The following is a 14,572-nucleotide window of genomic DNA, read 5'->3' as shown; positions in this document are numbered from 1 at the left end:
TCATAAGTTCAAGGCCAGCCTAAATTAGAGAACAAGACCCTGTCTCACAAAACCAAAAGAAAAAGAAAAATAAATAAATAAAGTGTCAAGAATGATGGAATAAATGTGTTCAAAGTAAGGGGGGAATTTGGGAGGGATTAATGGCCATGTGTCTTTCACTGTTATAAATTTTTGAATTTACCATATTTTTTGATCACTTTTTTATTTTTTTTGGTACCGGAGATTGAACTCAGGACCTTGTGCTTTCAAGGCAGGCCCAGTGCCCTGGAGCTAAATCCCCAGCCCTGATCACCCTTTTTGAGACCCTGGGTTTCATCTCCAGCACCACAAAGAAACAACAAAGCTGAGTGTGGTGCCCTCTGGGAGGCTGAGACAGGGGGATTGGAAATTCAAGCCTTGCCTGAGCAACTTAGTGACTTAGCAGGACCCTGTCTCAAACAAACAAAAAAATCCAACTAAAAATGAACTTGAGAAGTAACCTAGTGAAATGTCCCTGGGTTCAATCCCCAGTACCACAAAAACTAAAATGTTATTACTTTCTTATGCACCAACAATTCACAAGTGAAATGTGAAATTAAAAGTATAACACCATCATAATATTGTCATGAAAAAAATAAATATATTCTCCTACATCTTAAAAAAAAAAAAAGTATAACACCATTCCACAGCTACCTCACAAGCAAACGCAAGGTCCTGAGTTTGATCCCTGGTACCAAAAACAAAAAGTATAACACCATTTGCATTAACATCCAAAACATAAGCAATACTTATGTATAAATCTAATGAAATATGTACAAGATTTTTGTTTATTTGTTTTGTTTTGGGTTTTTTGGTACCAGGGATTAAGCCTGGGTCCTTGCACTTTCGAGGCAGGCAGCAGAACCACTGAGCTAAATCCCCGGCCCCTATTTGTTTGTTTTTGAGACAGGGTCTCACTATGCAGTTCAGGCTGTCCTTGAACTCACTATGCAGCCAAGGCTGGCTGTGAACTCATGGTGATCCTCCTGCCTCAGCCGCCCGAGTGCTGGGATAACAGGTGTGCGCCACCACACCTATCGAAATATGTACAAGATTTACGTGAAGAAAAGTATAAAACTCTGATGAAAGAAATAAAAAATGAACTAAATAAATGAAAAGATAGTCCATGTTCAGAAAAACTAAGAAGACTCAAAATTGTAAAGATGCCAGTTTTTGCAACTTGATTTAAAGATTCAAAGCAATCGAAATCAAAATTTCACCAAGTTATTTTGTGGACATTAACAAACTGATGCTAATGTTAATATTCCGAGGGTAAAGACCCAGTGTAGCCAATCCAGTACAGTATTGTGGAAGAACAAAGTTGGACAGACACTGCCCAACTTCAGACTTATTCTGAGGCCTCAGTAAATAGGACAGTGTGGTATTGGTGAAAGAACAAATAGATCAGGGCCAGGGACTTAGCTCAGTGGAACCTCACCTGCCTTGCAAGCTCAAGGTCCTGAGTTTGATCCCCGGTACTGAAAAAAAAAAAAAAAAAAGATCAATAGAACTGAACAGAGCCTAGAAATAGATCCACAGAAAAACAAACAACTGATTTTTATTAAAATTTTCTCGGTGGGCTGGGCATTTAACTCAGTGGTTCCGCCGCCTGCCTCGAAAGCATGAAGTCCGGAGTTCGATCCTCGATACCAAAAAAAAAAATTTTTTTTTTCTCGCGCAGCGGTTTGACCAGGAGAAGGGCTGTGTAGTCTCGGCGGTGCTGCGAAGACTTCCACCCAGGCCAGTTCTCCCTTCCTAGGCCTTTCCCCTCCTGCCCTCGAGTGTCCTCGCCTCCTAGGCCTCTCATATCCGATACCGTGGGGCAAGATGAGAGCAGGCCCCAGGAGGGTGATCACACCAAGGAGCCGCAGTCTCTAGCAAGATAGTAGGAGTCCTGACACAACTGACTCCCAGAAACTGCTACACTAGCTGAATACCCTGTTGAAACAGGAGGCTACACGTGAGCCAAAGGTCTGCGGCTTGAGACTAACTGAATCTGCACATGATAATGGCCTTGGGATGACTGCAAGACTGAGGGACTTGAAAGTGAAAGATCTTAGTCTAACTCAGTTCTTTGGCTTTGATACGGAGATGTTTTCTCTAGGTGTGAATTTACTGGACAGATTCCTGTCTGAAATGAAGGTACAAGGGCCAGGGATTTAGCTCAGTTGTTCTGGTGTCTGCCTTGCCAGCACAAGGTCCTGAGTTCAATCCCCGGTACCACAAAAAAGAAAAGAAAAGAAAAGAAAAGAAGGTACAGCCCAAGCAGCTTGGGTGTGTTGGACTGAGCTGCTTTTATTTGCCTGTAAAATCAATAGAAGTGGAAAGAAATGTCCCATTGGCAACTGACTTGATCCCAGTAAGTCAGTATTGGTTCATGGTTTCAGATTCGATGGGAATGGGAAAGATTGTATTGGAGAAGGTGTGTTGGAAAGTTAAAGCTACCACTGCCTTTTAATTTCTACAACTCTATTATTCTCTCATTCAGGAGAGCTTGCCATTTGAAAGGAAAAATAGCCTAGATTTTTTTCCCTTAAATTCTTTTATTGGTACATTTTAGGAAATAGCCTAAATTTTGAAAGACTAGGAGCTCAGCTTAAGGTGTGTCACTGCAGGATCATATTTTCTAAAGCAAAGCCTTCTGTGTTGGCCTTACCTATCATTGGATTGGAGATCCAAGCACAGAAGTGTGTAGAGTTAATAGAAGGAGTAGAATGTCTTCAGAAACATTCCAAGATAAATGGCAGAGATCTGACCTTCTGGCAAGAGCTTGTATCCAAGTGTTTAACTGAATATTCATCAAACAAGTGTTCCAAACCAAATGTTCAGAAGTTGAGGTGGATTGTTTCTGAGCATACTGCATGGGAACTGAAGCATAGTTATTATAGAGTAACTCACCTTCCAACAATTCCTGAAACGGTTTCTTTTTTTTTTTGGTACCGGGGATCAAACTCAGGTCCTTGCGCTTGTAGGCAGGCCGCGGAACCACTGAGCCAAATCCCCGGCCCTGAAGTAATGCTTTTTAATTGCACATTTTGCTAAATGTAGCCCTAAGCTCTCACTCATTTAAAGTTATAATAGGATACAATCAAGTAACCACCATTCCAAGACAAACTCTTATTGTTCTATTTCTTGTAATCATAAGAATAAAACAATGACACAATTGATCAGCAAGCTTCTAAAAGCTTATATGATGGAATATAACCCTTTAATCATGTTTTGTTAAGATCATTAAAACTTTTTCAGTAGAAAAAATAAAAAATTTAAAAAAAAATAAAGTTATAATAGGACCAAAAGTTTGATCCATATATAAACTAATTTGAGACTGTGAGCTTATAAGCAGAATCATTATGAACTTCAATGTTACACCTAAAGAAAAAGTAATACAAAGCAGATGATCACTTTTGGGTTTCTGAGAATTGCCAGTATGTCTCAACATACTGCTATTGCAATTGGAATAATAGAAAGTAATTATATTCATAAAAAACATAAATTCAGTCACTGCATATATTCTGTATGTTCTTGCCATCTAAATTTATTAACTTACAGTAATGATTTATCTTTTCCTACTCAAAACTAAATGTTAATTTTTAATACATCTACATATGATTATGAAACTTGGGCATGAAAAATTTGCTTTTAACAGCTAGTAGTATTTAGATAAACTTTTGATAAGTTGGGGGTTTTTGTTCTTTACAGAAATAGTATTACTGCAGCAACAAAAACATTTCTTTTTTTTTTTGGTACGGGGGATCAAACTTGGGACCTTGCGCTTGCAAGGCAGGCACTGGAACCACTAATCTAAATCCCCAGCCCACAAAAACATTTCTTTGAGGCCTTTCTCCACAACCCTGAACGATGGATTCCATAATGTTATCATGGATTTTAAATTATAAACCCTTGGGCCAGGGATTTAGCTCAGGGGTGCCACCGCCTGCCTCACAAGCACAAGGGCCTGAGTTTGATCCCTGGTACCAAAAAATAAATAAATAAATTATGAATCCTCAAACATCACAACTAGATCAGTATGATGTTCTCTGTCTTTGGGAAACTGCCTAACTAATATAATGCTGCAGTAAGATTGTTTAGATTTGAATTCATCTGTAAAGCTAAAGACATAAATGTGAAACATTTAATATAAGCCTGAAAAGGTGAACTGTGAATCTTCATTTCTAAAGTCTTTTTTTTTTTTTTTTTTGGTACCAGGGATCGAACTTGGGTCCTTGCTCAGATCCTTGCACTTGTGAGGCAGGCGCTGGAACCACTGAGCTAAATCCCGGCCCAAATCTTCATTTCTAACATTAATTTAACTTTCTATACTGGATCAATGTATTATATTTAGGTGATTTGGAAAATGGTAACCTACTTAATTTAAATGTTAAATTTTAAATTATGAGGTTTACATCAAAATCAACATTTCACACATGCACTTTTTAAAGGCATAATAAAGGTTATATTCTAGATAATAGTTTCTTGGCACCCATAATGCAAGTAATAGTTCAGAGATGAGAATGTTACTGCTATATGGGAATTACATTTAAATTTAAAAATATTTTGTATTAAGCCAAAATACAGACCTACTAAGTTTGGCATATTCATGGAGCTATCTTTAATGTTTCTTCTAAAAAACAGGTAACATTTGTATCAATGACAAAAATTTCTATACAGAATCCACTTCCTTAGTCTTATCTAGTTCTATTTAAAAAAAATATGTTCTATTATATTACATAGTTAAGTCAAAATCAATTACCACTCTGAAAACTTGCTTTACCCTAAGTTCTGGCTAGATAAAGCACTCCAGGTTTTACTGTGGACTGTTTCTATAAAACTGCCATTGCTTCCAGTTTTTGGGTTTTTTTTAAGGAATAGAATATACTTTCACAAATTTCCATAATGTGCTTTAAGAAAAGTAAGGATGGGGCTGGGGATTTAGCTCAGTGGTTCCGCTGCTTGCCTTGAAAGCGCAAGGACTGGAGTTCGATCCCCGGTATCCCCCGCCCCTAAAAAAGAAAAGAAAAGTAAGGAGGCACTGCCATAATTATGAGATTGCTGTAGTATTTGGATTCTCCATATGAGCCAATCAATATAAGGAAATGTACATATATTGTTAGTGTTGTAAACAGTTTGTGTAGCCTGAAGCCTGAGTCTATCCAGAATGGATGTAACCAATTTTGACATCATGTTACAGATAACTAAGCATTGAAAAATAAACCCAAGAACCACAGTATATTCTACCTTTAACTTTTTGAAACCATGTTTTGTGGATAGCTTCAGTTTTACCATAAGGCTGATATATTTCAATATTTTGAAAACATCAGTATTAATTTTGAGTTGGCACAGGTAACCTAACCAACTACCTTTATGTTTGGTACTAAGAGATATACCTTTCAATAAAATTATTGAAATGCAAAAAAAATTTTTCTCTGGCCAGGGATTTAGCTCAGTGGCACTGTGCCTGCCTTGCAAGCACAAGGTCCTGAGTTTGATCCCTGGTACCAGGAAAAAAAATTTTTTCTTGACTGAATGACATGATTACAAACAGATATTGAAAAACTGCCAATGTGCATGCTTCACAACAGCTCCCTACTATCTCTCCCACCTTTTTTATTTTTTGTACCAGGGATCAAACTCGGGTCCTTGTGCTTGCACAACAGGCAGCGAAGCCACTGAGCTAAATCCCTGGCCCTCTCTCACCTTTTTTCCAAAGTCTTATTTGTTTCATGAACAATCTACACTCTTTAAAATGCAGGTGTAATTTTATAGGCAAGTGATTTGATTTAAATGATTACTTGGATCTTTAAAAAATTTTAAACAGTGGATTGAAAAAACAAGAGGATAAAACAAGAGAAATGCGTTTAATACTAATCATTGATAAAACTACCAAAAAATCCTTTTAAGTATATAAATACTTAAATGTAGAAAACATCCATCAATAGTCAATTACATTTAATAGTTGTATGAGAAAAGGGAAGTGGGCACTTGACACCAGGGAAGATTTAAAAATGAGACTCTTGGGCTGGGGATTTAGCTCAGTGGTTCTGCCGCCTGTCTCAAAAGCACAAGGTCCCGAGTTCAATCTCCGGTACCAAAAGAAAAAAAAAAGTATGAAAAATGAGACTCTTCAAGCAAATGCTGCCTGTGGGGCAGCCTTGTATTTGGAATTTTTTTTTTTTTGTACCTGGGATCGAACTTGGGTCCTTGTGCCTTCAGAGCAGGTGGCAGAACCACTGAGCTAAATCCCCAGCCCTGTGTTTTGAAAATTTGACAATTGATCCTTGACAAAGGAACAAAGACAAGTCGACAGGAAAAAAAAAGTCTTCAATAAATGATGCTGAAACAATTGAACACCCATGTGCAAAAAACAGCATCTAGACACAGACCTTACATTTGAATTACAGAAAGTAACTCAAAATGGCTCCATAGATTTAAATATAATAAAACTTGCTTGAAATCCCAACACTCTGGGAAGTTCAGGCACAAAAATAGCAAATTCAAGCCTAGCCTGAGGAATTTAACAACTTAATGAGAACCTGTCTCAAAATTTTTACAAAAAAAATTTCTTGTTTGTTTGTTTGGGGGGTTTTTTGGTGGTACTGGGGACTGAACTTGGGACCTTTTGCTTTTGAGGCAGGTGGCAGAACCACTGAGCTAAATCCCTAGCCCCCCCAATTTTTTTTTTACAAGGTCTCACTACGTAATTCAAGCTGGCCTTGAACTCACTATGTAGCCCAGGCTGACCTGGAAATCCTAGTGATTCTCCTGCATCAGCCTCCTGAGTGCTGGGATTACAGGTGTGTGCCATCATGTTTGACAGCACAGGAAATTTTTAAGTCAGTGAAACTACTCTGTATATTTTAATGGCAGCTAGATGTCATATATTTTTCCAAGCCCACAGAACATACATCAAGAGTAAACCCCAAACTGAAGTGTAGCTCAGTGACAGAGCATGTGCTCAACTTGCACAAGATCCTCTGAGGAGCTGCTGGGGACAGTCTGTACGATATAATTTCAAGTGCCAGAGACAAGATAAGGTTTTTTTTAGGTTTTATGTTTGTATGACTTCTGCCTTCCCTGGTCCTCCCATCTAATTTCTTTAACAGCGTCATCAACTTCATTCTTGAGTCATACTTAATAAATAAGACAACAAGAAAAGTGGAAGAACACAACTGGTTTCCGTGCACAGATTGAATTTTGCAATTCCATCACTAAGGGAATCTGAAAGGATGACTAAGCAGGGACCCGTGAGCAAACGCCATGTGCTCAGTAGGATGACAAATGGGCTGGGCTGTCCACTAAAGCTCAGCTTGAAGCCAGGGGCAGAGACAAACCTGCATGGTATGTTGATGCAAGCACGGAGGACAGCCTTGTCTGGAATGGAGGAAAAGATGGCCTACAGAGAGCTCTGTATTGATTTGGCTTTCCTACCGCTGATGACAAACCAAAGGGCATCCGGTCTTGACGTGTTCCTGGTCTTAAAAGGATGCTGAGGGCTGTGCTGTAGCTCACTGGTGGATCCCTTGCCTAGCTTTCGAAAGGGTCTGGGTTCCATCCCCAGCACTGGAAAAAAAAAAAAAAAATCAAGCTTCCCTGGCCATGTTCAAACACCTGGATGATACTTACTGACAGGTCAACTTTACATGCTAAGAATATACAGACATAACACCCAGGCATAGCGCTGTATGCCTTATAAGCCTAGCACTCTGTAAGGCTGAGGCAGGAGGATTGCAAATTCAAGCCCAGCCTGAGCAATTTAGGGACTTAGTGACACCCTGTCCCAACATTTAAATAAATAAATAGGGCAGGACATGTAGCTCAGTATGAAGGCCCAATACTGCAAAACAAACAAAAAACCAAACAAAATGAAACATGTTACAAATTAATTAATTAATAACCCCAAATTTTTTTTCAGTGTTGAAGATCAAGCATTGGGCCTCAGGTGTAAGGAAAGTATTCCATCACGAAGCTACACCCCAGTCCCTAAGCAGCACAGGGCAGTATAGTTAGTTCCGGTTTTAACTTAACGTCTCATTAACCAAACTAATGGAATAGAGCCGGGTTCTGCTTCATTCCCTCATGCTAAGGGAAAGAACTGGTTGATGCGACAAAAATGTCCACATACTGGCGTCCCCCGTGTGATCACAGGAGTGATTTTTTGTTGTTGTTTGGTATCGAAATCGAACTCAGGACCTTGTACTTGCGAGGCAGGCGCAGCGCAACTGAGAAATCCCCGGATGGATCAAAGGTGTGATCTTAAAATGGCCTCCTCCTTCACAGAGGCCTGCTGAGGGAGGTCACGCTGGGCTGAGGTCACGGGAGTGTCCCGAGGGTGCTGCCAGCTCTGGGTGATTGGCAATCTGGAGGGCCGACTGCAGTCAGCAGGATCCTCATCTCCCGGGGCCTAAGCGAGGAACACCAAGTCCTGCCTCCTCTCCAGAACATACCCAGGAGCTAGTGGGAATCGCCAAAGGAACTTCCCTAAAAAATTAAGGGAAGCCAGAGGGAAAACAAACAAGGGAAACCCATAAACAACAGGGCCCACAGGCAGCAAGCAGGCTCTTGAGCTTATCACAGCTAACTCCCTCGCCAAGCCATTTCCTGTTTCCCTGCCCTCCCAGAAAACCTGCCTTCCAACAGGGCCTGGTCCCTTCCTGGGCCGGCCTGAGCTGGGGCCTGGCTCCACAAGGAGACCAGAGCCAGAAGGTCCAAGGCTCATCTCTAATCTCCTCAGGCACCTAAGTATCCTCACTCAACTCCCAACGCCAGATCTTTTTGTCCTGCCTAGAGTTTTTTGTTTTTAATTTATTTTTTTAATAGCAAGACACTTACTGGTACATTTTAGGCATACACAGCGGTAACACTCATGGTAGGGAATCAGCACCTGTACATGATACATCCCATCTCTTTTTCCCATTCCCCCCATCCTCTCGAGCCCCCTCCCCATGTACAGAAGCTTTGTTTCCATTTTCCCTTCTATTTTCACTTTTTTCTTGTCCCTCCCTTCCTTTCTCCCTCCCTCGTCCCTTGTTCCCCTTCCCATTTGAACACTTTCTTCCCATTTCCTGATTTATCTATTATACACCTCAGCCCTTATTTCCACTTTGTTTCTCACACCAGAGAAACAATTCGGGATTTAAACACGTGTGTCCGATTTATTTCACTTAGGTGCACCCATTTGGGTATGTCTGAAGCTCATTCTTCCTTTTCTGCCTAGAGTTTTGTTCTGTTTCTGTAGTAACAGAGATTGAACTCAGAGCCTTTGTACTGAGCTAAAACCCTGATCTTTTTCCTCCCCTTGGGACAGGGTCTCACTAAATCACTAAATTACACAGGCTGGTACTGAACTTGTGATCTTTCTACCACAGCCTCCCAGAGTGCTGGGACTAATGGGCATGGGCCACCACATCCAACCCCACCTAGAGTTCTATGTAAAATGAATTTCCATGTGCCATGTGCCTGTGTAAGAGATAGCATTGAATAATAAAGTCATCCTCCTGGCCCCAATTTGAATCCAGGTACCATATCTTCCCTCCTTCTCCCTTCTCCCTCCCCCCTCCAGTACAGGAGACTGAATCCAGGCCCTTTATACTAAGCTACATCCCTAAGCTCTAAAATTATTTAAAATATTTTATTTTGAAACAATATCTCAATAAATAGCCCGGACAAAGCTTGAACTCAGAGTCCAGCCTCAGCCTCTATAGAACGCCGAGATTACAGGGATGCACCACCTTACCCCGCCATCACCACCCATTTTAGAACATTTTCATCATCCCTAGAGGAAATCCAGCAGTCACTAACAGGCATTCTCTCTTTCTCCAAGCTTCCCCTTAGGCCCCCCATCTTTCACCCTAGGCAACAGCTAATCTTTTTGTCTCTCCAGACCTGCTTATTCCGCTGGCTACACTTTCTTTCTTTTCTTTCTTTCCTTCTTTCCTTCTTTCTTTCTTTCCTTCTTTCTTTCCTTCTTTCTTTCTTCCTTCCTTCCTTCCTTTCTTTCTTTCTTTTGTACTGGGGATAGAACTCAGGTCCTTGTGCCTGCGCAGCAGGTGGCGAAACTAAATCCCCGGCGAGCTAAATCCCCAGCCCTGGCTATACATTCTTAAAAAATTATTGACTCTTTCCAAGCCTCAATTTCTTCCTCTGTGAAACTAGTAACAATAGCACACCCCAGAATGTAGTACATAGGTGGCATTTAATAAAAATTAGTTCCCTTGTTTCCTTTCATCACAATCTTAAGATTCTGAGGATTTTGGTTTTATGTTGATTTTAATGTCACTTGTGTTGAATCTGAGTCCACCATCATGCTGTAACTCTATGAAAATAGGGATAACCAGGCATGGCAGTGGACACTCAATCCTAGCAATCTGGGAGGCTGAGGAGGAGGGCAAGTTCAGACACAGCTTGGACAATTTAGTGACTTAGAAGACCCTATCTCAAAATAAAAAATAAAAAAGTGGCTGGGGACATAACTCAGTGGGAAGGCTCTGGGATCAACCTCACATTCCTCCCCACAAAGAGAAAAGAAAGATAGGAAGAAAAGAAAATAGGCTGAAAGCCACAGTGATAATGAATCATCTCCCTCCTTGACCCAGTGTAGGAACAAGCACCCCCCCACCACCAGCCGGACAGTAAGAATAACCATCTCTGTCGTTTACTGACCTCACTACGCGCACCAACACCAGCGCCTGCACCAGAGGCTATTGGTCCATATTACCTGGGGTGTCCCATGTAGTTCTCACAAAACCCCAGCCCATAGGTGCCTGTGCTATTCCAGCACTACAATGAGGAACTAGGTGCACAGAAAGGTCAGGTGTCTTGCCCCAGTTACAAGGCTTGTACCTAAGTGGTGGAGAACCACAAGTTGTATGGTTAGTTCCCACGTTCCTTCCCTCTCAAACAGCATGTTCTGAATTTTAATTTTTTTTTATTTATTTATTTATTTATTTATTTATTTATTTGATGGTGCTGGAAATTGATCCCACAGATTTGTGCATACTGGACAAGGGTTCTACCCCTGAGCTACACACCCCTAGCCCCTGGACTTTTAAATAGATTCTCCTGCTCTCCATTTCTAGCATATTCCTAATTGTTTGATGTGTCAGGCTGGGGAATAAGTTCTATTTCACTTGCCTCTCTATGATACCGACCACCAAGTTTGTCTCCCTTTGATGTACTTAGTCTCAGTGCACATATACATTTTCTGTATGTCAGTAATTTACCAAAGTAGGAGCCAGGCATGGTGATACACACCTGTAATCCCAGTGCTCAGGAGGCTGAGGCAGGAGGACTGCCGAAAGTTCAAGGCCAGCTTGGGCTACAAAGTTAGACTCTGTCTCAAATAAATAAATAAATAAGTTTTTAAAAAATTCTACCACTGGGCCAGGGATTTAGCTCAGTGGTTCTGCCGCCTGCCTCGCAAGCATAAGGACCTGAGTTCAATCCCTGGTACCAAAAAAAAAAAAAATTCTACCATCGTAAGATTATGAGGTAGAACTACTTTAAAATAGGGAGTATTTCACTTGGAAAAGAATAGAACAATTTGAGGCTATTGTGGATTTGCAGGGTTGGAAAGAACTACGAATAAAAGTGAAGAACCTGGAACAGGCCAGGTGTGGTAAGTCACACCTGCAGGCTCAACTACTCAGGGAGGCTGAGGCAGGTGGATCACAAGTTCCACACAAGCCTGGGTTATTTAGCAAGACCCTGTCTCAACATAAAATCAAAAAGGAGTCAGGCCTGGTGGTGCCTGTAATCCCAGAACCATGGGAAGCTGAGGCAGGAGGATCACAAGTTGAGCCCAGGCTAGGCAATTTAGTAACTTAGTGAGACTCTGTTTCCAAAAATAAAAAGGAGGGCTGGAGGTTTAGCTCAGTGGGGCTAGTGCCTGTCTGGCAAGTGCAAGGTCCTGAGTTCGATCCCCAGTTCTGCAAAAAAACCCCAAAACATAATAAAAAAAGTACTAGGGGTGTAGCTCAGTAGGAGAGCTCCCCTGGAGTCTGTCCTCAGCCCCCAGTACCATAGGAAGGAAGGAAGGAAGGAAGGAAGGAAGGAAGGAAGGAAGGAAGGAGATGGGAGGGGGAAGGGAAGGGGAAAATACATAAAACTTAAGGGGTGTCTTTGAGTTGTGCACAGTGGCGAATATTACTGTGCTACTTGGAAGGCTGAGGAAGGAGGATCCCAGGTTCAAGCCCTGGGTAACTTAGCAATGTAATAAGACCCCGGGGAGAGAGAGAGGTGGGGGGGATCTGAGTTGAGTTCAATCCCAGCACTGCAAAGAAAGGTGAGGGTGTCTTCGACTCATCCTCTTTCCTTCAGACTTCATAGCCAAGCCAGCTCTCTGACTCTACTTTTGCAATTTCTCTTCCACCACTAAGTCCCATCCCACTGCTGCTAACCTCATCTTGGCCTTCTTACTTCATTCCTGCCTTTTGCAAGGATCTAAAAATAGCCTCAAGATCCCAACGTGTCTCTCTTTAGTCCTTCCTGGCCCTCGGCAGCCTGCCCAAGCTGTTTCCCAATCCTCCCTACCAGGCCCTCTCTGCCATAGATAGCATTGTCTAGTCCAGCCCTGGAGCAGGCCTGCTCCGTCCTGCCTCTGCCTGTTCCTTTGTTTATGTCGGTCCGTGTCTGAGATGCCTTTCCTCCTCTTCTCACCTGCCGCTCAAGTCCAGCTCCGGTAGCACCTTCACCTCAAGCTTCCCTCCAACAGGCCTATGCACACATGGCTCCTTCCAGGCAGCCCAGCGCCCAGTTATGGAGAGAGCCGAAGAGTCAAAAGGTGCCTAAAGATCAGTGAAATAAAAGCTGATTTTACTAAATGAGCAAACACATTCTGGGAGCTGATTAAGTGATTAACCAAGGTTGCTCAGATGGGAAGTGGTGGAGCAGGGAAACCACCAAGACCCCCAACTCCTAATCTAGAGCTACCTTCATTATTACTGTGTCATTTCCCTTCCATGGTCTGTGTGTGTGTGTGTGTGTGTGTGTGTGTGTGTGTGTGTGTGTTTACTGGGGATTGAACCTAGGGCCTTTGCATTGAGCTACATCCCTGGCCCTTTTTAATTTTTTTAAATTTGTCTTTTGAAACAGTCTTGCTAAAAATTGTGAAATTGTCTGGGCTGGGCTCGAAATTGCAATCCTCCTGCCTCAGCCCCACAGAGAGCTGGGGTGACAGGTGTGCACCACCACACTCAGCTGTTATTGTCTTTTTTTTTTTCCTCCCAGTGCTGGGATGGAACCTAGGGTCCTGAGCCTCATCACCAGCCTCATTTGTCTTTCTTTACCTCACTCTCAAAACGTACCAAACTGTCCTGGAGCTGGGTGGTGATATTCTGAGAGATAAAGAGTTTCTCAATTTGAATATCTAACACAGAATCCGCATAAATAAAAGTTGTTGAGGATGCTCAAAAATTTTAAGAGTGTTAAAAGAATTCTGAGGCTACCAAGTTTGAGAATCACTGTGCTGACCCAACTCAAAATTGTTTCAGTTTGTTTTTCAGTTTGTTTGTTTGGTTGGTTGGGTTTTTTTGGTACTGGGGATCGAACTCAGGTCCTTGTGGTTGCGCAGCATGTTTTTCGGTTTTTTGAAACAGGGTCTCACTATGTATCCCAAGCTGGCCTCAGAGGCCTTGAACTCATGGAGATCTTCCTGGCTCAGCCTCCTGAGTATTGGGATTACAGGCATGCGCCACCAAGCTCAGCTCAAAATTGTTAAACTAGGGCCAAGGATTTAGCTCAGTGGTTCTGCCACCTCCCTTGGCAAGCGCAAGGTTCTGAGTTTGATTCCCGTACAATTAAAAAAAAAATTGTTAAACTAGGTATGGTAACCCCAGCACTCTGGGAATGCTGAGGCAGGAAGATTACATGTTTTTTGTTGTTGTTTGTTTTTGGTTTTGTTTTGTTTTTTTGTTTTTTGAGACAGGGTCTTAATATGTAGTTCAAGATGGCTTTGAACTCACTCTGTAGCCCAGGCTGGCCTTGAACTCACAAGTGTTCCTCCTGCCTCAGCCTCCCAAGTACTGGGATTACAGGCATGTGCTACCATGCCCCACTAAGATTACAGGTTTGAGTCTAGCCTAGGCTACTTAGCAAGATCCTGCCTCAAAATAAAAATAAAAAGTAAAAAGATTGGGGGATGCAGTTCAGTGTGAAGACCCTTTCATTATTACTATGCCATTTCCCTTTCAGCTTTTTTTTTTTTTTTTTTGGTACTGGGGATCGAACTCCGGACCTTGTGCTTGCAAGGCAGGCAGCGGCACCACTGAACTAAATCCCTAGCCCTCAGACTTCTTCAGACTGTGTGTGTGTGTGTGTGTGTGTGTGTGTGTGTGTGTGTGTTGTGTGTGTGTCTTGTACTGGGAGTTGAGCCCAGGACCTTTGCACTGAACTACATCCCCACCCCTTTTTAAATTTTGGGCTGGGGATTTAGCTCAGTGATTCTACCACCTACTCCACAAGGGCAAGGACTGGAGTTCAATCCCCAGTACCAAAAAAACAACAAAAAACCCCACAATGATAAATTTTTAAATTTTGAGACACAGTCTCACTAAGTCACTAA

General features: G+C 42.0%; 1 pseudogene; it reads left to right on the top strand.

Moving 5' to 3' along the window:
* The first annotated feature begins 2,022 nt into the window (after positions 1-2,022).
* Positions 2,023-14,572, top strand: part of LOC147830216 (cyclin-G1-like) — a 28,758-nt pseudogene continuing 16,208 nt past the window's right edge.

Source organism: Heterocephalus glaber, unplaced genomic scaffold, assembly GCF_053883595.1.
Source record: "Heterocephalus glaber isolate CG9 unplaced genomic scaffold, H.glaber_assembly_v1.0 deba00000281, whole genome shotgun sequence".
NCBI lineage: Eukaryota > Metazoa > Chordata > Mammalia > Rodentia > Bathyergidae > Heterocephalus > Heterocephalus glaber.
Note: the sequence above shows the minus strand (reverse complement) of the source record. Positions and strands in the feature narration are given on the sequence as shown.